Source organism: Chiloscyllium plagiosum, chromosome 26 (genome assembly GCF_004010195.1).
Source record: "Chiloscyllium plagiosum isolate BGI_BamShark_2017 chromosome 26, ASM401019v2, whole genome shotgun sequence".
In the NCBI taxonomy this organism is placed as follows: Eukaryota; Metazoa; Chordata; class Chondrichthyes; order Orectolobiformes; family Hemiscylliidae; genus Chiloscyllium; species Chiloscyllium plagiosum.
Genome location: NC_057735.1, coordinates 29,419,901 through 29,444,827, shown reverse-complemented (window position 1 = coordinate 29,444,827; position 24,927 = coordinate 29,419,901). Strand labels below are relative to the sequence as shown.

The following is a 24,927-nucleotide window of genomic DNA, read 5'->3' as shown; positions in this document are numbered from 1 at the left end:
AGGGGGTAGAACCGGGCAGTGCGGGGTTCCCGGACTATGAGGTTGGAAGCTGTGGGTGGGAGATCTCCTGAGGTGATGAGGTTCTGTCTGGTCTGGGAGATGATGGTTTGGTGATGGGGGTGGGGTCATGGTCGAGGGGGCGGTAGGAAGAGGTGTCCTCGAGTTGGCGTTTGGCTTCACCGGTGTAGAGGTCAGTGCGCCAGACTACCATTGCACCACCTTTATCTGCTGGCTTGATGGTGAGGTCAGGATTGGAGCAGAGGGATTGGAGGGCTGCGCATTGTGAGGGTGTGTGGTTGGAGTGGGGGAGGGAGTTAGACAGGTTCAGGCGGTTAATGTCCCGGCAGCAGTTGGAAATGAAGAGGTCGAGGGCAGGTAATAGGCCAGCGGGGGATGTCCAGGTGGATGCAGTGTGTTGGAGGTGGGTGAAGGGGTCCTCGGAAGGTGGGTGGGAGTCCTGATTGTGAAAGTAAGCTCGGAGGCGGAGACGGTGGAAGAAGTGTTCGACGTCTTGGCGTGTATTAAATTCAATGATGCGTGGACGGAGGGGGATGAAGGTGAGTCCTTTGCTGAGGACTGATCGTCTGTCCTCAGTGAGGGGAAGGTCTGAAGGGATGGTGAAAGCTCGGCAGGGCTGGGAGCTGGGATCTCGTGTGGATGTGGAGCTGGGAGTGGGGGCATAGCCAGAAACTGAAGTGGGTGTGATGGTGGGGGGAATGGGGGTGGAGTCATGAGCAGGGGTGGTGTTCCCCTCAGGGTTCTGGGGCACGGGAATGGTGACAGTGGGATCTGTGGGGGGCGTGTCAGCAGAATGCAGGCGAGTGGCATTGGTGGGGGCAGAAGTGGTGGCAGACACGGCAGTAGGGGTAGCGGAAGTCACTGAGCGTATGACATCAGCAATGATGTGAGGGGCGGAAGTGATGTCACATGTGATGCATGAGGAATTGAGGGGCAGAAGTGGTTGTGGGAGTGGCCATGATGGGGTGGAAGTGACATCATCAATCAGCGTGGGGGTGGCAAATGCACCAGTCACATGGCTAATGGCGTCCGAGCAGTTCCAAAGGCCGGGGGAATCTTCTGGAATGTTTGAGGAACGCTGGTTATGGAGGTGGGTAGATAAAAGTTTGTTGTAACTTTCAAAAGCTGATTGGGGGCAGATGTTCACAGGTAAAGGGGTGGGTGGAAAATGGGAAGCCTTCAGAAATGAGATAACGAGAATCCAGAGAAAGCATATTCCTGTTCAGGGGAAAGGAAAGGCTGTTAGGTATAGGGAATGCTGGATGACTGAAGAAATTGAGAGTTTGGTTAAGAAAAAGAAGGAAGCATATGTCAGGTATAGAATGGATAGATCGATTGAATCCTTAGAAGAGTACAAAAGCAATAGGAGTATACTTAAGAGGGAAATCAGGAGGGCAAAAGGGGACATGAGATAGCTTTGGCAAATAGAATTAAGAAGAATCCAAAGGGTTTTTCCAAATACATGAAGGACAAAAGGGTAACTAGGGAGAGAATAGGGCTCCTGAAAGATCAGCAAGGCAGCCTTTGTGTGGAGCCGCAGAAACTGGGGGACATACTAAACAAGCGTTTTGCATCAGTATTTACTGTGGAAAAGAACATGGAAGATATAGAATGTAGGGAAATAGATGGTGACATCTTGAAAAATGTCCATGTTACAGAGGAGGAACTGCTGGATGTCTTGAAATGCATAAAGGTGAATAAATTCCAGAACCTGATCAGGTGTACCCTCGAACTAGAATTTTGTGGGAAGCTCGGAAAGTGATTGCGGGGCATCTTGCTGAGCTACTTGTATCATTGATAGTCACAGGTGAGGTGTCGGAAGACTGGAGGTTGGCTAAGTTAGTGCCACTGTTTAAGAAGGGTGGTAAGGACAAGCCAACTGTAGACCAGTGAGCCTGACGTCGGTGGTGGGTAAGTTGTTGGAGGGAATCCTGAGGGACAGGATGCACATGTATTTGGAAAGGCAAGGACTGATTAGGGATGGTCAACATGGCTTTGTGCGTGGGAAATCATGTCTCACAAACTTGATTGAGTTTTCTTTTGAAGAAGTAACAAAGAGGATTGAGGAGGGCAGAGCGGTATATGTGATCTATATGGTCTTCAGCAAGACGTTCGACAAGGTTCCCCATGGGAGACTGGATAGCAAGGTTAGATCTCATGGAATACAGGGAAAACTAGCCATTTGGATACAGAACTGGCTCAAAAGTAGAAGACAGAGGGCGGTGGTGGAGGGTTGTTTTTCAGACTGGGGGCCTGTGACCAGTGGAGTGCCACAAGAATCAGTGCTGGGTCCACTACTTTTCATCATTTATATAAATGATTTGGATGAGAGCATCAGAGGTACAGTTAGCAAGTTTGCAGATGACACCAAAATTGGAGGTGCAGTAGACAGCGAAGAAGGTTACCTTAGATTACAACAGGATTCTGATCAGCTGGGCCAATGGGCTGAGAAGTGGCAGATGGAGTTCAATTCAGATAAATCAGAGGAACTGCATTTTGGGAAAGCACATCTTAGCAGGACGTATACACTTAATGGTAAGGTCCTAGGGAGTGTTGCTGAACAAAGAGACCTTGGAGTGCAGGTTCATAGCTCCTTGAAAGTAGAGTGGCCGGTAGATGGGATAGTGAAGAAGGTGTTTGGTATGCTTTCCTTTATTGGTCAGAATTTTGAGTACAGGAGTTGGGAGGTCATGTTGCGGCTGTACAGGACACGGGCTAGGCCACTGTTGGAATATTGCGTGCAATTCTGGTCTCCTTCCTATCGGAAAGATGTTGTGAAACTTGAAAAGGGTTCAGAAAAGATTTACGAGGATGCTGCCAGGGTTGGAGGATTTGAGCTATAGGGAGAGGCTGATCAGTCTGGGGCTGTTTTCCCTGGAGCATTGGAAGCTAAGGGGTGACCTTATAGAGGTTTACAAAATTATGAGGGGCATGGATAGGATGAATAGACAAAGTCATTTTTTTTCCCTGGGGTCGGGGAGACCAGAACTAGAGGGCATAGGTTTAGGGTGAGAGGGGAAAGATATCAAAGAGACCTAAGGGGCAACATTTTCACGCAGAGGGTGGTACATGTATGGAATGATCTGCCAGAGGAAGTGGTGGAGGCTGGTACAATTGCAACATTTAAGTGGCATTTGCATAGGTATATGAATAGGAAGGGCTTGGAGGGATATGGGCAGGGTGCTGGCAGGTGGAACTAGATTGAGTTAGGATATTTGGTTGCCATGGACAGGTTGGACCAAAGGGTCTGTTTCCATGCTGTACATCTCTATGACTCCATGGTGACCGATCATAAAGTCATAGAGATGTACAGCACAGAAACAGATCCTTCAGTCCAACGTGTCCATCCCAACCAGATATCCCAACCCAATTTAATCCCATCTGCCAGCATCCGGCCCATATCCCTTCAGACCCTTCCTATTCATATACCCATCCAGATGCCTTTTAAATGTTGCAATTGTACCAGCCTCCACTACTTCCTCCGGCAGCTCATTCCATATACACACAACTCTCTTCATGAAAAAGTTGCCCTTAGGTCCCTTTTACATCTTTACCTTTTCACCCAAAAACTATGCCCTCTAGTTCTGGACTCCCTCACCCCAGGGAAAAGGCCTTGTCTACTTACTCTATCCATGCCCCTCATGATTTCATAAACTTTATGAGGTCACTCCTCAGGCTCTGATTTCCAAGGAAAACAGCCCCAACCTTCTTCACCATCCACTATACCTCTGATTTTGGTGTCATCTGCAAACTTACTAACTATATCTCTTATGCTCACATTCAAATCATTTATATAAATGACAAAAATTAGTGGACCAAGCACCGATCCTTGAGGCACTCCACTGATCACAGGCCTCTCGTCTGAAAAGCAACCCTCCACCACTATCCTCTGTCTTCTACCTTTCAGCCAGTTCTTTATCCAAATGGCTAGTTCTCCCTGTATTCCATGAGGTCTAACCTTGCTTACCAGCCTTACTGACGTCCATACAGATCATGTCCGTCAGTCTGCCCTCATCAATCCTATTTGTTACTTCTTCAAAAACTCAATCAAGTTCCCATGCACAAAGCCATGCTGACTATCTCAAATCAGTCCTTGCCTTTCCAAATACATGTAAATCCTGTCCCCCAGGATTCCCTCCAGCAACTTGTCCATCACCGATGCCAGGCTCATTGGTCTATAGTTCTCTGGCTTTTGAAGTGAGGGGCAACTTTTATTTAAAACACAGAGTGCTTCATCTGTGGAATGAATTCCCAGAGGAAGTGATGGATGTGGGTACAGTTACAATGTTTAAAAGACATTTAGATAAGAAATGTTTGGAGGGAGGTGGGCCATGCGCAGGCAGGTGGAGAACTAGTTTAGTTTGGGATTATGGTCGGCATGAATTGGTTGAACCAAAAGGTCGGTTTCCATATTGTTTGACTCTATGACTCTCATTTAATCTCCTGAGCGAAGTGTTCCCATAAATATCTTCTGATCATGAAATTGTATCCTGCACTCTGTTCTGTTACCTTGATGCACTTGCGTAGTACCATCTGCTTACAAAGCACATAGGACAACACTTGTCACTGCACCTTGGTACACGTGACAGTAATAAATCAAGTCAAAATCTTAGGAAGTGCTTGACACCAATCTGCAGCAATGACACTGTAATTATCATCGTCAGAGTTTTCTGCAAGTTTTAAATGACTGGTCTCCCCAGGCAGCAGCAGTAGCAGTGGGGAAGAGCCCACACAAGCACTGCAAAGTGCACTGGGAGGCAGGTAGAGGCCATTAATTGGCCATTTACATGGTTCGATTGGGCTCCAGCAGGCAATTGGTCTGCTAGCTTATCTGCTGTTAACAGAATGGAATGCCAGTGAAAGGTAACCAGCATATGCCTCCCCCTCCCCACCTCACAGCTGAAGTTTTGTCACCTCTTAACCCAAAACCAAGGAAATGGACAAAATTCTAACTGCTCTTTAACTCTTGTCCAACTCCATTATAGAAGTAACCAAAGCAGTTTACCTCCTTTTCTCCTCCTCAATATTTTGCTGCAATGTCTTCAGAAAGATGAAAGAATGTGTCAGGGAGAAAATTTCCAGACCATTCGTGCCTAATTAGGTTTAGCATATTGTTAAATAACTCTCCAAATATAACAAGGTTCCTGGTTAGAAACTTGTGAATGGTTTCTCCAAGAAATTGGTTTCATGGGCAAGATGACTTCCTTTCATATATTTTCCTCTTGAGACTAAACTCATATTTTTCACCTAACTGTGAGCAGAATTCCAACAATTCTTTGTTGTATAGGCTTAAGTTTTTTTTTTCTCCAAGTATTAATATTAATAGATATATATTGATTTGGAAAGAGGCATAAAGCAGGATAATATTCAACATGATCATTTTTCTTTTCCGCTGAGACAGAAGAATTGACTGAGCAACTCATTTCAGAAAGCATATTATTCATCCAAATCAGGTGAAACTAAGAAACAGACAGCCTTACTCTTAAATTCATAAGTACCTGCTTCAGATTCAGTCACTGGAACAGCTGGATAGCAGTGCTCCTGCTTCTTCTTTCTTCAAATCAATGTAAACAACTTTAAAACAAACTATTCATTCATGAGATCTGGGCAATGCATCAAGGCCAAAATTTGTTGCCCAACTCTAATTGCATGTGTGTAGGCCACCTTCTTGAACTTCATCAGTTTGTTTGTAAAAGGTTTTCCTAGTGTGTTTTTCAGGTAGGTGTGGCCCAGTGACAATGAAGGGTCAGCTGTATATTTCCAGATCATGATTCAAATGATGTATCACATGAAGGCGGTAGTGATCCTATGCACTTGCTGTCCTGGCCTTCAGGCTCAGAAAGATCAGGAGAAAATACTATCGAAGAGGACTTGGCACACTATTGCAAGGTATCTTGCAGAAAATATGCAAAGGAACCAGTGACTGGTAAATGGTACAAAAATATGTAAGGTGGTGGATCAGGTACCCAAAAAACAAGTCACTTTATTCTGGACAGTCTTGAGCTTCTTGAATAATGTTGTAGCTGGATTCATCCAGACAATAGGAGGGAGTATTCTGTCACACTCTTCATTTATGCCTTATGAATGGTGGAAAGTCAGAATGTGAGCATCTATTGCAGTAAAACAACCAACTTTTACTTGCTCTGTAATTATATGTTTTTTTACCATGAAGTTTCTAGTCAATGATGAAGCATAGGACATGATCTTTATGAATTTCAATGATTGAAATGGCATCAAATGTTAAGAAAAGATAGTTACATTCTCTCCTTTTGGAGATTTCCTAGCATGGGCATACATGAATATTATTTATGACACATCAGCAAAAATCTGAATGTTATCCAGATCTTGTAGTCGTTGGCCATGCTAGAATAAGATCATCCTCATTCCTCTAAACTCTAATAAATAAAGGACCTACCCATTTAGCCATTCCTGATAAATTAACTCATTCATCCCAAGAGTCAGCCTCCAATGCCAGTATGTAGTATCTTAAATATAAGGATCAAATACATACACAGTACTCCAGGTGCAGCCTCACCAACACAGTTGTAACAAGGCTTCATTATTTTTAAACACCAAACCCTTAGCAATATAGGTCCAAATTTCAGTTGCCTTCTTAATTACTTGATGTACCTGCATGTTATTTTTTAATGTTGCATGCACAATAACATCAAAATCCCTTTGTGCTGCATTTGTTTTCTTTTTGAGTGTGTCTCTAGCTAAGTACCAGTCAGTCTGAGTGAAATGTAATATCTGCTTAAATATCTGCCACAACTCCCCTGCTAACCTTCTCCTTAGTCAGCTTCCCAGCCCATTTTAGACAACTTTTTCTTCACAGCTCTGTAAATTGCCCTTGTTTACATTGAGGACATTGCTTTGACACCCAAGTTACTCTCCCTCAAACTGAACTTGAAATTCTACCATGATGTGATTGCTACCCATAGAGAATCTTCAACTATGAGACCTCTTCTTTATGTTACTTCATTGTGAGTTACTAGATCTGTTCCTGGATAGGCTCTGTAATGTAATTATCTAAGAGCCAATCACTGATGCACTCTATAAATACACCTATGTTACCTTCCTATTTTATTAGCCCAATAATCAATATGCAGATTTAAATAATCTATAACAATTGTCATGATTTAGAGATCCTGGTGTTGGACTAGAATGTACAAAGTTAAAAATCACAGCACCAGATTATAGTCCCAACAGATTTATTTGGAAGCACTAGCTTTTGGAGCGCTGCTCCTTCATCAGGTGAAGGAGCAGCGCTCCAAAAGCTAGTGCTTCCAAATAAACCAGTTGGACTAGAACCTGGTGTTGTGTGATTTTTAATTTTATAACAGTTGTAGTGGCCTTCCCATTTGCATTATTTCCTGAATTATTCTTTGTGCTACAGTGAAGCACATCTTCAAGGCCTACAGATGACACTTACCCATGACTTATTTTCCTTGCTATTCCTTATTTCCACCCAAAGTGATTCCAAATATCTCATCTATATCAGTACTCCACATCAAATTGGTTTCTACCTTACTTTTCTTATTCATTCCTTTCCTTTTTGGCTACTCTTCCAGAATATCAAATACCCTTCAATGTTGATTTCCCAGTCATAATCACCCTGCATTGATGTCTCAGTAATAGCCATCCAGTCATATTTATTTCTATTTATGCCATCAGCTCATGTAGTTTGTTACAAATCCTGCACGCATTCAGGTTAACAGTCTTATTCATTGAATACATCATTATTACAAACTCTGGTTCAAATTTTGGCTGCAATTTTCTGCGCCTTTCAGTAACATTTTCATTATTATTTCCTCTCTTTGCTACCCTACACTTCTGCTGTCACGTTTGCATTTTTTTGAAAAATGGCTGATCAATTGACCCGTCCCACCATCTAATTAATTTCACACGTTCAAGGTGAGAGGTGAAAAGTTTAAGGGGGATATACACGGTAAGTATTTTACATAGAGGGTGGTAGCTGCCTGGAACACATTGCCAGCAGAGGTAGTAGAAGCAGGCACAGTAGATTCATTTAAAGTGCATCTGGACAGATGTAGGAGTAGGTGGGGAGCAGAGGGATACGGATGCTTAGGAATTGGGCGATAGGATCAGCTCAGGCTTGGAGGGCAAAAGGGCCTGTTCCTGGACTGTAAATTTTCTTTGTTCTTTGTTCAGAAGCCACACCAACAACATTACAAGCCTTTCTTCAGTACCAGTGCCTGTGTTCCAGAAATCGGAGTCTATTTCTCCCACACCAATCTTTGAGCCACACATTTACCTATCTAGTCTTGTAATGTTTAACAATTTACACGTAGATTCAGAGTCATAGAAAAAGACCCCTTGGTCTAACTAATCCATGTCGACTATATTCCCAAACTAAACTAGTCCTACCTGCCAGCATTTGGCCCATATTTCTCCAAATCTTTCCTATTCATGTACTTATCCTAATGTCTTTTAAACATTGTAATTGTACCCATATTCACCACTTTTCCTGCAGGTCATTTCCCACACTAACCACTCTGTGTAAAAAAAATTGGCCCCTCATATCTTCTTTAAATCTTTCTCCGCTTGCCTTAAAAATATGCCCCCTAGCTCTGAACTTCCTCACCATCGAGAAAAGACCTTTGCTATTCACCTTATCTGTGCCCCTCATAATTTTATAAATCTCCAGACGATCACCCTTCAACCCCCCTACGGACCAGTGAAAAAGTCTCAGCCTTTTTAGCTTCTCCTTATAACTCAAGCCTTTCATTCCTGGCAACATCCTGGTAAATCTTTTCTGAATCCTCTCCAATTTAGTAACATCCTTCTTATCACAAGGCAACCAGATTGCACACAGTATCCAGAATCGGCCTCACCAACGTTCTATGCAAACTTAACATGATTTCACAACTTCTACACTCAAAAAGTCTGAGCAATGAAGGCAAGTGTGCTAACCACCCTCTTAACGAACCTGGGTTTCCAGCATCTGCAGTCATTGTTTTTACCTAGTTGATCTTAACCAACCTGTCTACATTAGATGCAAATTTTAAAGCATTATGTACCTGGGTCTCTCTGTTCTACAACACTACCCAAGGTCCTACCATTAAATGTATAAATCCTGCCCTTGTTAGTTTTACCAACATGCAACACATTTATCATGGCACAGGTAGCGATCCAGAAAATATTATCTTTGTGGTTCTGCTTTTCCAATTTAGCCCAACTGCTTTTGATCCTTCAATAGAATCTCTTTCTAGTATTATACATCTAATTGATCCCTACATGGAGCAGAATAAATGCATTCTTCCCAACCCACTCCCCCCAAAACTGACATCCTGAATCCTGGCATTAGGTAGGCAACACAGCTTTCAGAATTGTCTTTTTTTAGAGAGAACAGTATATTTTCTTCCTAATTATGTTAATTAACTTCATTTTTTTTCTGCCCACTAGAATGGCACTCTGTATTGTACTCTAGATAATGTGTTCAATTCACTCATTCCCCCCTGAGTCTGTGCCCTTGGCCACACTGGGAGCAAGAATCTTGCACTCATTGGCCAAAGGCACTGGCTGAAATCCATTTAAATTTAAATTCTGGTTCTCCAGATTTATCTCATGCCCAGTGACACCCTCCTGACCCTGATCGAAATTTGATATAATTAACCTAAGCAATGTGACTACTCCTGAAACTCAGGTAACTTTCTCTCTCCTTGATGTACTGTAGTGTTCACAGCTTGGACTGCAGTACATCAGGTGAAGTTCCTCCAGCAGCCAACAATTGCTGCAGATGTGGTAACTGTGGATCGCACCAGTGTCTGCCAGTTCACATATACTTTAGCTGCAATACATTGCTTTCCTAGCCATCTTTATTCTATTTAATTTGTTAATATGGATGTTAAATATTTTATATGTGAATTTAATAACTGTACTCTTCAACTGTGATAATGCCTCCAGATTTAAGCCTCTTGGCTAAAGAGATACAGAAGAAATAGCCACAAATCATCTATTTTCTTGTGATGTTTGACTTCGGCAAGTAAAAACACATTGAAGTGGACTCCCCTCTCTCCAGTTTCCTTTAATCCCCCATTGTGACAGCGCTTCTCACGCTGCTCTGTCCTCTATGAACTGCTGATTAATGGTACTCAAAGCCCAACACAATTCTGTTATCGACAATCAGCAAAAACTGGAACTCATTGAACATTATAGATAATTCATGTGACTGGCAGGAACCCTACCCCTAGACTGGGAGGCCTGGTTCAAGTCCTGCCTGCTCCAGAGGTGTATAATAACATGTCTGAACACGTTGCTTAGAAAAATAGGTTAAATAATGAAAATAAATCAAACTAACTCATGGAGGAAAGACCACAGCCTAGACTTTCCTCTCTATTTACTTTGGAGGCACATGATATTCACTAACTTGCAAGATGACTGAATTTTTGGGCAAAATGAATTGCGCATATAATTAGTGGTAATACAAATCTTCTCAATTTTATGGTCATCATTCAATCCCTCTGCCTGAATATTTCTCCATCCTATTATGAAAGCCCTGTTCTTAAATTAGAGTCTAAGACAGGAATTTCTTAAACTCTTGCTTGCTTAATGTCACTCCACCAATCATGACCAGGTTTTCAGGTACTTTCAGGGAAAAGAAAATAATTTTTCACATGTTGTTGTAGATCTGAAAAATTTATCCTCAGTTAAACCTGCTCTCAAAATATCTCTTATAAAGCATTTTATGGCATAAATATAAGTCACATTAAAAATTGAAAAGGTTTTGTGAATATGGGCTTCTAAACATGCTTTGCATGAATGATGGTGAAATGATTGGAAACTTTAATCAGCATTCTTTAACAAGAAATACATTGATATGGGTTTGCAGTTCCCTTAGGTGCTGATTGTTTATGCTGATTTACATTAATTTTTCTATTCTGCAAGATACAAGAAGGGAACACTAAAATAATGAGTTCAAAATAATTGAAACAGGACATTCATAATTTGATTTAACTTTCAGGATACAAGGGCACAAGAAATTCAATTGCTGTGGGTGCAGGGTGTGGAATTTTAGCAATAGAAAACAGCTACATTGAATTTACTTCCTAGCCACCATTGGTATGACAAAGACATTAGAAAATGCTGGATCTTATTTCATTGCCACTGAACCACTTCTTACCCATGTGCAGGCAGCATAAAATAGCTGCCAGCAACTAAACATCAGGCAACCTTGGATACCCTTCAGTTCTGTATAGATGCAGCATCATTCGTCTTTCTCCCCATAAAGGAAAGATTTTCACTTATCTTTTGAGCCTTTATAGCAATCCAGATAACCAGCACCTTCTGCCTCAAGGCTTCTCCATTTTAGTCCCATACACTAGGGATCCTACGATAATAATGGCATCTTATTTTATATACACTATGAGGCCCCTGCCTGCTTTAGGTGGATGGCTCCTTTGCTTGAAGAATTCTTCTGGTTAGCACTGTTTAGCCTTCTAAGCCCCAAAATATGCAAACAAAGCCAGTTCAACCATTCCTCATAAGACAACCTGCCCATCCCAGGTATTAATCTAGTAAATCTTCTCTGAACAGTCTCAAATGCATTTGCATCTTTCCTTAAAAAAGCTAATCAGTACAGATAGTTCTGAGATAATGCGTGTTTCAGCAGCACGATTTGGCTATAACGTCGCTGAAGAATTTGGAAACAGTCTTTTCAAGAACACATACTTCTGTCAGCAATAGCATGATTCCAGCGGGGATTGGTTCGCACACTTCGTTCTGTGTTTGCACCAATGCGCGTGCCAAAATCTCCCTGCCATTCTGTGCATGTGCCAATGTACACACCAAACTCTATGCCATTCTGCACATGCACCAATGTCAGCTGCTGACAGAGCAGCTGTCTGTGGGAGGCACTGCAGAGAGAGCAGCTTTCTTATGTTTTTTTTAATGTACTGTGTTAAATTAACTTTTGTTTCATTAATAAATATGATTTCATTCAGGATATGCTATACTTTGTGTTAGACTTTTGGTGGATATTTGAGTGATTGCGAGTGATTTCTTTGCTGGTCTGTCCTTAACCCTACTTTTCCCATAGGCCCCATTATTTCCATTAAGCGATTTTCTATCAATTGATGTTTCGCTGCAACGCAACTACCTGTACCATGCACAGGACACACCATATGGTCACACCAATGCCTGGATAACTGAAGCACAACCTTGATATTCAACTCACACAATAAATAATTTCATTCTCTTAACTTTCTTAATGACTTGTTGTACGAGGCGATAAACCTGTGATCATGCAGCAGGATGTCTACATTCTTTTACTTCTTAGAGCTTTGCAATCTCTCACCGTTTAAGTAATATGTTTCTTTTATATTCTTCCTGCCAAAGTGAACAATTTCACATTTTACTCCATTTGACACATCTTTGTCCATTTACTTCATCTATCAATATCTTTTTATAATCCTCTTGTGTCCTCTTCACAACTTACCTTCCTACCCATCTTTGTATCTTCAGCAAATTTGGCAACCAAATTTCTGTCCCTTCAACCATGTCATTTATGTGAATTATAAACAGTTGCAGTCCCAGCACTAATCCCTGTGGCACATTGCCCATTACACCTTGTCAAGCTAAAAAAGACCAATTTACACCAACTCTTTGCCTCTTATTAGTCAAGCTTCCAACAATGCCAATATGCTATCCTCTACACCACTACTAGTTTTATTTTCCATAATAATCTTTTATATAGCACTTAATCAAATGCCTTTCAGAAATCTAAGTACAGTACTCACACAGCATGAGTTGCCTCCTCAAAAGAATTCCATTTCACTTAGTCAAACACCATTTCCCTTTCTGCCTGATTTTCCTGACCTTATCTAAGTGCCCTATTACAAATGCTTTAATAATAGTTTTGAATATTTTCCCTGTGATAGATGGCATACTTAATGGTTTGTAGTTTCCTACTTTCTCTCACCACCCTATTTTGAAAAAAGGAGTTACAGTTGCTATCTTCCAAACTAATCAATCTGCCTCCAAATCAAGGGAGCTTTGGAAAATTAAAACAAATGCATCAACAATCTCATTAGCCACTTCTTTTCAAACCCTAGAATAAAGGCCATCAAAATGAAAGGACTTGTCAGCCTGAAGCTCCAACAATTTACTCAGTGCCACTTTTCTGGTGACGGTTATTTTCCTGAGTTCTTCCCTGTCTTTTATTGAGATGTTACTTGTATCCTTTAGAGTGAAGACTGATGCAAAATGTCAGTTCAAATCATCTTTAATGTCATTATTTTCCATTATTAATCCTTCCTCCTCACTTTCCAATGGACTACTGATCACTTCATTAGTGCTTTTCTTCTTTAGCTATTACTATCTGTTTTGATACTCCTGGTTAACTTTCTCTCATACTCATATATTTATTAATTTTTGTTTGGTCATTCTTTGATGTTTTTGATACTCTGACTAATCTTCTGATTGGCTACCTTTCTTTGCATTCTTTTCCCTTATAGTTTGATATTATGTTCAATATTTCTAGTAAGCCATTGTCTATGGGTCTGTCCCTTGGATTTTAAAATAAATTATTAGAATCTATCAATCAATTCTGTATATTCTGAAATGTTCCCTTAAATATCTGCTACTACATCATTACTGACCAATACTTTCACCTATTTGCCAATTCATGTTGGAAAGCTTTGCTTTCATGTCCTCATAACTGTCCTTTCATAACTTGTAAAAATACTCCAGGACCCAGTCCTCTTTCCCTCAAAATGAATGTAAAATTCAATCATGTTATGATCATTGCTATCTAGGGGCGGTTTCATTTTGGGATTATTAATTAATCCACAATACCAGGTCTAGTATAACTTGCTCTTTGGTCATTTCCAGAACATGCTCCCTAAACAAAAATTCTCATCCAGCTGTCCATTACCCATCTGACTTTTCCAAAGTGACGTAAATTAAAATCTCCCCAAATTATTGTTATGCCTTACTGACAAGCTCTCATTGTTTCTTCCATTTTGTTGTGGGGTTATGTTAAGGGGCCTGTACATTACTCTCACAAGTGACTTCTTGCTTTTATCATTTCTCACTTTTACCGAACCTGTTTCCGCTTCATGATTTCCATACTTCAGTTTTCCCTATCTATTGTGCTAATACCATCATTGGCTAACTGGAACCATCTCTCCACTCTTTTCTATTTTCTTGTAGTTACTACATGTCTTGTACGCTTCATGGTTCAAGTCCTAATCCATGTTACCCTGTAGCCGTGTCTCTGTGATAGCTATCAAAACATACTTATTAATTTTGATTTATAATCTCAGTACATTTCTTTTGTTTCAAGAACAACATGTAAATAGACATTAGTCTTACTCTTTTATTTCTTGCAAATTCTAGTTTTATCAGTTTTTGACTATGTTATGGACCCAACCAAATCCCTCAAAATATATTAAGAAGATAGCCCAGATCCTCACCTTTTCTTATTTTAAAGTGAAAGATGTTGCATTCCAGATGCAATTTGATTGGTAACATGACTCAAATTTAAGCAAAACACACTTTATTTTTAAACCACAGTTAAAATACAGACAAAATTTTTAAAAATAAAAGAACTGGCTTAAGTGTTACTCAATCAAAATATTCCACAAAATAATAGACGCATTAACTATGAAGTAGCTGTTCCAATAGAGTAATATCTCAAATGCATCCTTGGCAAAAGCAAATGCAGTTAAATAGATTATCTCACATGCAATTCGAGCAGCAGGAAGACAACCTCAGCTTTTAGCTGTAACAGCGAGAGGAAGAAAATCTTCCAAGTTCAGCCTCAAGACTCTAGCATCTACGAAAGCTAAAACTAAAAATCTTGGTTCTTTGGGAGTTTGACGACACCCATTCAGGCTGCTTCTGCTGTTCCAATATAAAAACAAACCCAAGGCCGCACCAGCTGCTTACATATTGACTTTAAGCAGACTTATGCCTCAACCTTTCTTCGTTAAAGATCAGCACAAAATACCAGTATCATCCAACTCTTAGATACATGCTCTTCAATCCCTTCCTGTCACCGTCCGTTTATCATTTCCCATATTGATTCCTTTCGGTTTGGTCTTGACACTATTCTTTGATTTACTACCTCTTCACAGATTTGATTCCTTATCCCCACTATTCAGTTTAAAATCCTATCAGCTTCTCTAGTTATGCAGTTGACAGAACGGTGGCCCCAGCATGGTTCAGTTGGAGACCCTCCCATCTGTACAGATCCCACTTGCCCCAGTACTGTTATGCAATTCTCCAGTCAGTAAGGCACACATCTCTCGAATAATTGGTACTTTTCACAGATTTAAAACTCAGTCTCCCACTAGTGGAGGACTAAGTAATCTTATGAAAATTACTCTTAAATGTATTGTGGAATATTTATTAATGCAAGAAACGAAATAACTATTCTTGTCCCTACCTCAATAAATGTGTCTGCTTTCTCTCCCCAGCCTTGACTACCTCACACATGTTTTTGGCAATGAGCCTCCCTTTCCCTTTTTAGCATACCTTTGCACCACCCTATCTAATTAATGCATGGAGCTTCATTATTGCAATCATTCCAGACCTCTGATCAACTTCAGTCAACAGTCCCTTGACATGACTGACTAGACTAAACCTGGGCATTTTACGGCCCGCGGGCCATATATGGTCCTTTAGTCGTTCCTGTCCAGCCCGCATGAGATCAATCTGAAATTAGAACATAAATGGAAAAGTACTTACGCTATGCACACAATACAACTGTGTTGCTTTTGTTTTGAAAAGGATACTTTTTTTATTTACGTATGGACACATACATAAATAAAAGTGATGCTTGCTGGCTAGCCCTCAAAATGTCAGCTCTCGCCAAGACAAGTTATGTCATATCCCACAAAACAGTAAACCGTTTTCTGATGGAGAGTTTATTAAGGTGTGCTTGTTGGACTCTGCAGAACTAATATGCCCGGAGAAAAAGGAGGCATTTGAGAATGTGCCCCTCTCCCGACGCACTGTAACGAGAAGGACTGGGGACATCACGAGAAATCTGGAGCTTCAGCTGCAGCACAGAGCAGTCAACTTTGACTTTTTTTCCTTGGCTTTGGATGAGAGCTGAGACATACGTGACACAACCCAGCTACTCATCTTCGTACGTGGGATAACTACGGACTTTAAAACCATGGAGGAGCTGGCAGCCATGCAGTCAGTGAAAGGAACAACTGGTAATGATTTGTTCACGGAGGTAAATGCATATTTGGACACGTTGGGACAAAAATGGGACAAGCTGGCTGGTGTGACAACGGATGGTTGTCCAAATCTAAAGGGGAAACACATTGGACTCTTAAAGAAAATGCAGGATAAAGTGACAGAAATTGACCCTGAACAGAAATTGATATTTTTGCATTGTATTATACATCAGGAAGTGTTGTGTAAGTCAGTGTTAAAAATTAACCATGTGGTTGATGTTGTAACTAAAATAGTTAACTTCATCCGGGCAAGAGCTTTGAATCACAGGCAGTTTGTTGCACTTTTGGAGGAAAATGAGACTGAACATCGTGACATAGGTACCACACAGCTGTCAGGTGGCTCAGCCTGGGCAAAATGCTGAAAAGTGTATGGGACCTGAGAGAAGAGATTCAAGATTTGTGTGTGAAGAAAGGGAATGGCATTCCACAGCTTTCAGATGCAGACTGGATTGCAGAACTTGGTTTTGCTGTTGATGTGACTGCACTTATGAATGAACTAAAGGTGAAACTGCAAGGGCCTTTTTTTGCATGAAATGTACAACGTGATGAAGGTTTTGATGAGAAAGTTGCAGCTTCTCTCAAGCCAAATGGAGGACAACATTCTCACCCACTTACCAACACTGAAGGAAGCCGCACCTCCAGCTGATCACCTCCACAGGTACTCATCTATGTTAGAAACACTGCATGGTGAATTTTCAAGGCGATTTCAAGACTTTAAAATAATTGAGAATGAAATGCACATGATTTTTTCCCCATTTACATGCAATGTGGAGAATGCACCTAGTGATGTTCAGCTTGAACTCATTGACCTGCAGTCTGACACACTTCTGGCAGAGTACTTTTGGTCAGTTTCACTGCTTGATTTTTACGCTTCCCTCAAAGAGGAGAACTTTCCACACACATGTCCAAAGATGTGCAGGTCAGGTGAATTGGCCAGGCTAAATTGCCCGTAGTGTTAGGTAAGGGGTAAATGTAGGGGTATGGGTGGGTTACGCTTCGGCAGGTTGGTGTGTGGACTTGTTGGGCCGAAGGGCCTGTTTCCACACTGTAATGTAATGTAAAAAACATGGAGGCATGCTCAGATGATTCTAGTCTTCTTTGGATCTACCTATATATGCGAACAGGCATTCTCAGTGATGAAGTTCGACAAATCCAAATACAGATCCTCTATCACTGATGATCACCCCTCAGCTGTCCTTCGCATATCCACCACAGACATTCAAACAGATTTCAGTATACTTGTTCAAGCCCAAAACAGACTGGATTTTTCTCTCTAAAAAAAGGAAAATGAACTGAAAAACAACAAAAGCACTTATTGCTTTTTGTACAGAGTTGTTTGTTGTTTGTACTACTGAACAATAATGAAACAACTTGAGATTAACATGTTAAAAATAAAATGAAATACTGAAATTATTGTTTTTACTGTTTATTTCTTCTATATTTGACCTACTCCACATACTTCATTTCTTTATTGTAACAGAATATCCTTATTCTTTTGATTATAAGTTTCAGTGCAAAACTATATAATTTAGTACTTTTTACGATGGGAGAAAATTAATACTGAGCAGAATTATTTTCAACGTATTGTTGGTTTGGCCCTCCAACACAACTCAGGTTTCTCATGTAGCCCCTTGGAAGAATTAATTGCCCACCCCTGGACTGTTTTTACAGCTCCCCAACTGACTACACATGATACCCTGACTGCTTGGTATGACCATTCAGGACTGACTGCTGCCCACTCACTGGACTACTTTCAGACATCAACGTGACTATGTCCAGCTGAGCAGACAACTGACCATGTCCAAAGCCCCTAGGCTCTCTGCAGTAATTAACAGGGAATAGTCCCCTTTATTTGGCATCTCAACACAGTTCTGGTCGCCCTATTATAGGAAAGATGTGGATGCTTTGGAGAGGGTTCCGAGGAGGTTTTCCAGGATGCTGCCTGGAATGGAGGGGTTATCTTACGAAGAGAGGTTGACTGAGCTCGGACTTTTTTCATTGGAAAAAAGAATGAAGAGAGGGGACCTAATTGAGGTGTACAAGATAATGAGATTTATAGATAGAGTTGATAGCCAGAGACTTTTTCCCAGGGCAGAAATTGTTAACCCAGGGGTTTTAGGCTGTTTGGCAGAAAGTATAGAGGGGATGTCAGAGGTGGGTTCTTTGTGCAGAGAGTTGAGAGAGCATGGAATGCGTTGCTAGCAGCAGTTGTGGAAGTGAGGTCATTGGGGATATTTAAGAGACTGCTGGACATGCATATGGTCACAGAAATCTGAGGGTTCGTACATTAGGTTTACCTTACATGAGGATCAATGGTTGGCACAACATCGTGGGCTGAAGGGCCTGTTCTGTGCTGTACTGTTCTATGCCTAGCGAGAATCTTGTCTCAATGCCTGGAACTTAAGGTTCAGCAGGTTGATGCTAAGAGAAACTGCATTGAACCTCTCACATAACTGCCACATTTTTCATCTTTCACATATTGTCAACAACCCTATGAGATTTTGCCCAACAATTTTCATGCTGCTGAGAGTGGGATAGAAAGTTTACTGTCAATGCTTAGTAGAACTTTATTAAGAAGCACAGCTGACAAACACCCAGCAATTCAATACTAGGCAATGCCAAGGAAAAGCTTCTGTTAATAATAATTATCTTTGAGTAATGTAGACAGAAGCAATTACTATTAAATTCAAGGTTTATCTCAGATATTTCCAATCAATTTATCTCTCACCTTTTACTGTCACTTCAACATTATGCTGATTTCAACCACAGTTTATTTTAGTCAACATTTTAAAACTAACTAAAAATCAATGAAATATTTGGATTGAATGGCAAATATTTGAGTTAATCCATTATGCAAATTCTATGTATTTTTGTATACTCATCTCTGGTTAACAATTAATTAATATTCACAAAAGACTGTTGGATATTTTAATGAATATGCATGAATTAATTTTTGCTTCTAATTTTTTTTAAACCAAGTGTTGCTTGCAAAGCTCTACAATTGTGCAGTTGGTAAATTTACATACACAACTGAATGAATGATGACGAGGGTCATTGAGAATAAATGGCAAAATACAGCGATAAATCATGTATGTGGAGAAAGGTTAATCTGCTTTACATAAACAACTCAAAATACTTCATGGATATTCATAAACTTTTCTGAATGAACGTTCAAAAAATTTGCATGTGTTTGAAAGCTTGTGTTCCAGTATAAATGCCCGAGATTGTCCATGAAGCTAAAAGGTGTCACTGAACATCAACAGACCATATTGCAGAACATTCAGAGGGTGTGATTAACTTTGACGGATGCTTATTGAGAATGAAGCACACAAAAAAAACAGTAATTTCTCATGGATGTTGCATAGTAATTTCAGCAGATTTTTTTTTGTTGGAGACATTAATGAATTACCCTAATTACACTTAATTAAGTATACAAATCTGGTTAATTATAAAATAGGGAAAGCAGGTCTATCAAATATGAATAATAATGTTTCTCACAGATGTAGGCAAAGTACCATTTCTTTTTATGCTTTAGTAAGTATCTGAAGAAATTTATTAACTGTTTGGGCACATGTTGATGGAAATATAACTACTTGAATAATTTCATCATGGACAAGGTCATTGCAATATTTCACCAACTATGCTCTGGATTTTGTGGTAGTAGTAACGGCAAACTGTTACTCCTCCAAAACTGACAGCAACTTCACGCTTCTGCACAAGTACAGTGAAGTCTGGAAATCCAGAAGCTGCTGCCTGTGATTCTACAGTTCCTCACTGGATGTGCAATTGTGCTGTCCCGAGATAGCTATAAATTAGAAATTACCAAACTGATGAGAACATTTCATCCTGTTCTATTAATTTTGCTTCATAAAGCCTGGAAATAACATCATACTTTGTTGAATGAGGTGTAATTGGCTTTTTAACAGCATAGCAGGTTTATAATTACCACTGAACAGTCTCAAAAGCGATAGAATCCCTACAGCATGGAAGCAGACCATTTGACTCACGAGGCCACACCGACCCTCCGAAAAGCATCCCACCCAGACCTACTCTATTTTTGTGACTCTGCATTACCTCGGACTAACCCACCTAGCTTGCACATCCCTGGATACTATGGGCAATTTAGCATGGCTAATCCATCTAAACATGCATATTTTTGGACTGTTGGTGGAAACCTGAGCACTTGGAGAAAATCCACGCAGTCATGAGGAGAACAAGCAAACTCCACACAGTCACCGAGTGGAATTGAACCTGGGTCCCTGGCATTGTGAGGCAGCAGTGCTAACTACAGAGCCACCATGCTGTCCTGAAATACAATGAATGCTAAATTTCTCATGATAAAACATCCCATTTTAAAATAATTTTAATGAGATTTGATATTCTTGTAACTTTATATTCTGTGTTAATCCTACTTACATTTCACTTTTCATAAAATTTAAATTCTATGTGAAAGATTTGGTGGATTTTACTTGCAGGTTTGCAGTCTGTGAGAATAGTCCAATACAACTGCTTTTTATTCTCTTTAATCATGTCATTGACTCCAGGAGATTCCCATGATTTGCTGCTGAGATGATGAAAACTGGCATTAAGCAAGGGGGGATATCTATGTTTCAGAGGTTACTTGAGCTTTCTTTGAGGACACAGTGGCTCACTATAAACTCCGAGTTAATGTTTTGTAAACTTTGTTCAAATTTCTAACTGGTGCTTTCGCACAGATTTCAAACTATCAGACAGTTGAGATTGGTCGTGGTATTTTGAAATAGTAGCAGGGTATAAAACAGGCTAAAACAGGTGAGGGCAGAAACAAGATGAATGCATATGGGATCAATTAACAGAATATACCCCAGTTGACCAAAGAGGATCCGGCACAATCATTTGTATCTCTTTATCATATTGCAGGTTCTGTCTGTGCACCTTTGTGTTTTCTAAGTAAATTTTCTACATTTTCTAGTGTTGTTAAAATGCTTACCTGGGCTTTATCCAATCAGTTGACTCATGAGCATGAATAAACATTCCTTGGTTACTTCAACGTGACCAGCTATACAATGTGAATATGGTCCGAGACCATTTCTCTTTCATTATCAAGTCCCATTTCAATATATTTATGGGATGAGGGTGTCACTGACAAGACCAGCATTTATTGACCTTGAGAAGGTGGTGGTAAGCCACCTTCTTGAATCACTGCTATTAGATTAGATTAGATTAGATTAAATTACAGTGTGGAAACAGGCCCTTCGGCCAAACAAGTCCACACCGACCCGCCGAAGCGTAACCCACCCATACCCCTACATTTACCCCTTACCTAACACTACGGGCAATTTAGCATGGCCAATTCACCTGACCTGCACATCTTTGTGACTGTGGGAGGAAACCGGAGCACCCGGAGGAAACCCACGCAGACACGGGGAGAACGTGCAAACTCCACACAGTTAGTCGCCTGAGGCGGGAATTGAACCCGGGTCTCTGGCGCTGTGAGGCAGCAGTGCTAACCACTGTGCCACCGTGCCATCGCTATGAGGTGCAGCTACACCCAAAGCTTTGAGCGAAGGTGTTATAGGATTTTACTCAGTAGCAACATAGGAGAGATATATATTTCAAAGTTTGGATAGTGTAACTTTGACAGGAACCTGCAAGTGGTGGTGTTCAATGCATCTGCTGTACTTAATTGGATGGTGCTGAAGAACGAGGCTGGTGAGGTGTGACAGAGTATCATGTAGGTACTATATATTACTGTCAAGATATGCTAGTTAGAATCATAGAATCCTTACAGTGGAGAGGAGGCTATTCAGCCAATCAAGTCCACATTGACCCTCTGAAGAGCATCCTACTCAGACCTCTACCCTATCTCTGTAACCTTGCATTTCCCATGGCTAATCCACCTAGCCTACATATCCCAGGACAATTTACATGGTCAATCCACCTAACCTGTACATCTTTGAACTGAGAGAGGAAAACGGAGCACCCAGAGGAAACCCATGCAGACACAGGGTGAATGTGCAAGCTCCACACAGATGGTTGCCTGAGGCTGGAATCAAACACAGGTCCCTGGCACGGTGAGACAGCAGAGCCAACTACTAAGCCACCTTCTGCCTTAAGGTAAAGCAGAAAATCTTTATTGGGCTTTAACTATGAGTCAAGGCTATTATTGAACTGCCTGTTCTTAGATCGGCATGTATGCAAATGGGACAATTCACTCAGTGATTTGACTCATGCCTTTTGGATATCTTTTAGTGAGTTAGGAGGTCAGCCATCCATCCTGACATCCTCAACTTCTGACTGGCTTTTGTAGGCACTGTATTAGACTCAACTGAGATTTGAGCTAAGAGTAAACCCCTGGTTGATGAGTTTCCAGCAATGGTAACATGCTGAATAACAAGGAAAATTGCTAGATTTCCTCTGTAGGAGACATTAAATACCTGGCCTTTTTGTGGTATCAGTGCTACTTGCCACTATCAACCCATGTCTATATGTTGTTCAAGTCTTGCTGAGTATGGCACAGATTGCTACTTAATCTGAAATGTTGTAGATGTGCCAAGTTCTGTGCAATAAACAATGATCAATGAAATGAAATGAAATGGCATTTGGTTCCCTCTGTTTTTGGATGAGGGAAAGATCATCCCAGACACATGACGTAAATGTCTTCTGCTTTCTCCTTATACAGTATCATAAAACATGGCCGTAATGGATAGAAGACTAGAGTGAAATGTCCCCTTGTCAATTCATGGATAGCCAGTGCAACAGATAAAATGAACTATGAAGTGGACATTTCATAGTTGCACTTTTTTTTCCACATACAGATGATAAAATTACAAAACTTTCAAGCCTAATTTCAAATAAGATCACTCAGTTAGAAGCAAACCCATCAAAGACTGGGCCTTCCAAGTATTCATGTTGAACAAGAGTGTGAAATAGGAAATTCAGCATTGGAACAATTTCTGTGCATTGATGTAGTATTTGTAGATAGTAGCTGCATGGCCTCAAAAAATATGCACCTCTGCAGCATGGCTTTCCATCAAGAGCAGGACCTGTCAAAACTGACCCGATACCTTATTTTTCAGTAACAAAAAACAGGAATGACATCATTAAAATATACCCATTAAACATTTTATGAAGGACTAAAATGGATTTGAATCTGTGTGTGAGAAGTACAACAGATTCGTGACTCATTGAATCAACATCTCGGCCACCTTGTTACATTGAATGCAAATTTGAACCTGGGCTTTTTAGATATTCAGTCTCACACTCACCCAACTGAGCTATTTCAGCCTACATTATGGCATCCTAGCAAGTAAAAGCCATCACCATGGGAACCACAGTAATTTGTGTTAAAAGTGAACTGTTCAAAAGATTTAAAAATTACATTGGATTCTTCTATTTTTATATAGAAATGTACAATAAAGAACACCAACACAGTAGTAACACACTACTGGTTTCAATATACTAAGATGCATAACAGCTGCCTCAGTTATCAGGCTTAGTGTTAATGAACTTCGCCATAGCTTCTGTCCCTCATGATAATTACATAATTATATGTCTTGTGTTGAACAAATGTTCGATAATAATCAACAATGAACGTATTGATTAAAATAGCCAATTGTAAAATGCCATGAAAGTATTTTCTTTATTTATGTCATTTTGATCCATTTGTATCAATTTAACATATTTAAAGGGTTAAATCAAGAGGACAAGCTATTCATTTGACCTGAAGCATGGAGGAAAATTCAATTTATTCTAACAGAAAAAAAAAATTCAGCAAAGCACAAGGAAGCAACCAAGCAAATTGCTTAAAGTATTCTTCATGCAATCAAAGGTGCAGTTCAATAGTTCCTCAGGTACTTTGAGGAAAACTGTACTTTTTTTTAAAATCAACTATCTATGCTATTATATTTTCTTGGAATATTCAAGATGATAAACCTAACAAAAGTCATATTGATATTTTGGCAGATAAATACTATTTCTTTCGCAAGCAAGATTAATCATTATGTTAAACGTACAGCTGAATTGCTGCAAATGGTCTTTCAGGAAACATTCAGCATCTTGATTTGATAAGTTCATTTCCAATATTCATAAATTCTGGGAGAAAAGTAAGCATTAATATAAGGCTTCACTGGTCACCATGACAATTTCTTCATTTTAAAAGGACCTAGGCACTAAATCTCTGGTAGGTCATTGTCCTATTACAAAGGCAGCAGGATCGGACAATCAGCTATTCTACCCTATCATATAAGATTCTAGGCATGTGTGTTCTGTAAATACCATTTCTATTTATATTTGTGTATTTTTGATTGTTGACTGGAATAGGAAAAGGACTGTTTTAAAAATGAAGGATTGTGGAAAGGATTGCTGTATTTTTTAAAACCAAGTTACTGGATGCTCATTGTAGGTGACGTTTACACTGTTGTTTGTTTAAGAATTGGGGAAGTCTAACTGCAGATGAGCTCGATCCAAGGCAGGTGTAAAAACAAAGATTCAGCCAACAAGAAGCTGATGGGTCTGGTGAATAGTGTTCAGTTTTCCATGACAAAAGCCTTTTGCATACCAATAACTGTATGGTTGGCTCCCAAGCAGCTGAATTTGACGGAATGAATATTTTGTCAGAAGCCATTAGACCTCTGGAAAGGAAGGAACTGTCCTTTTCCTGCAGGAAAAAAAATACATCAAGCCTGAAGAAAAAGCCAATGTATTTCCCCTCATCAGT

General features: G+C 40.2%; 1 protein-coding gene across 7 annotated transcripts in view; it reads right to left on the bottom strand.

Moving 5' to 3' along the window:
• The window catches only part of LOC122563223 (metabotropic glutamate receptor 4-like), a 1,211,357-nt gene that overhangs the window by 846,553 nt on the left and 339,877 nt on the right, over positions 1–24,927 (bottom strand). The gene's annotated exons all lie outside the window — the stretch shown is intronic.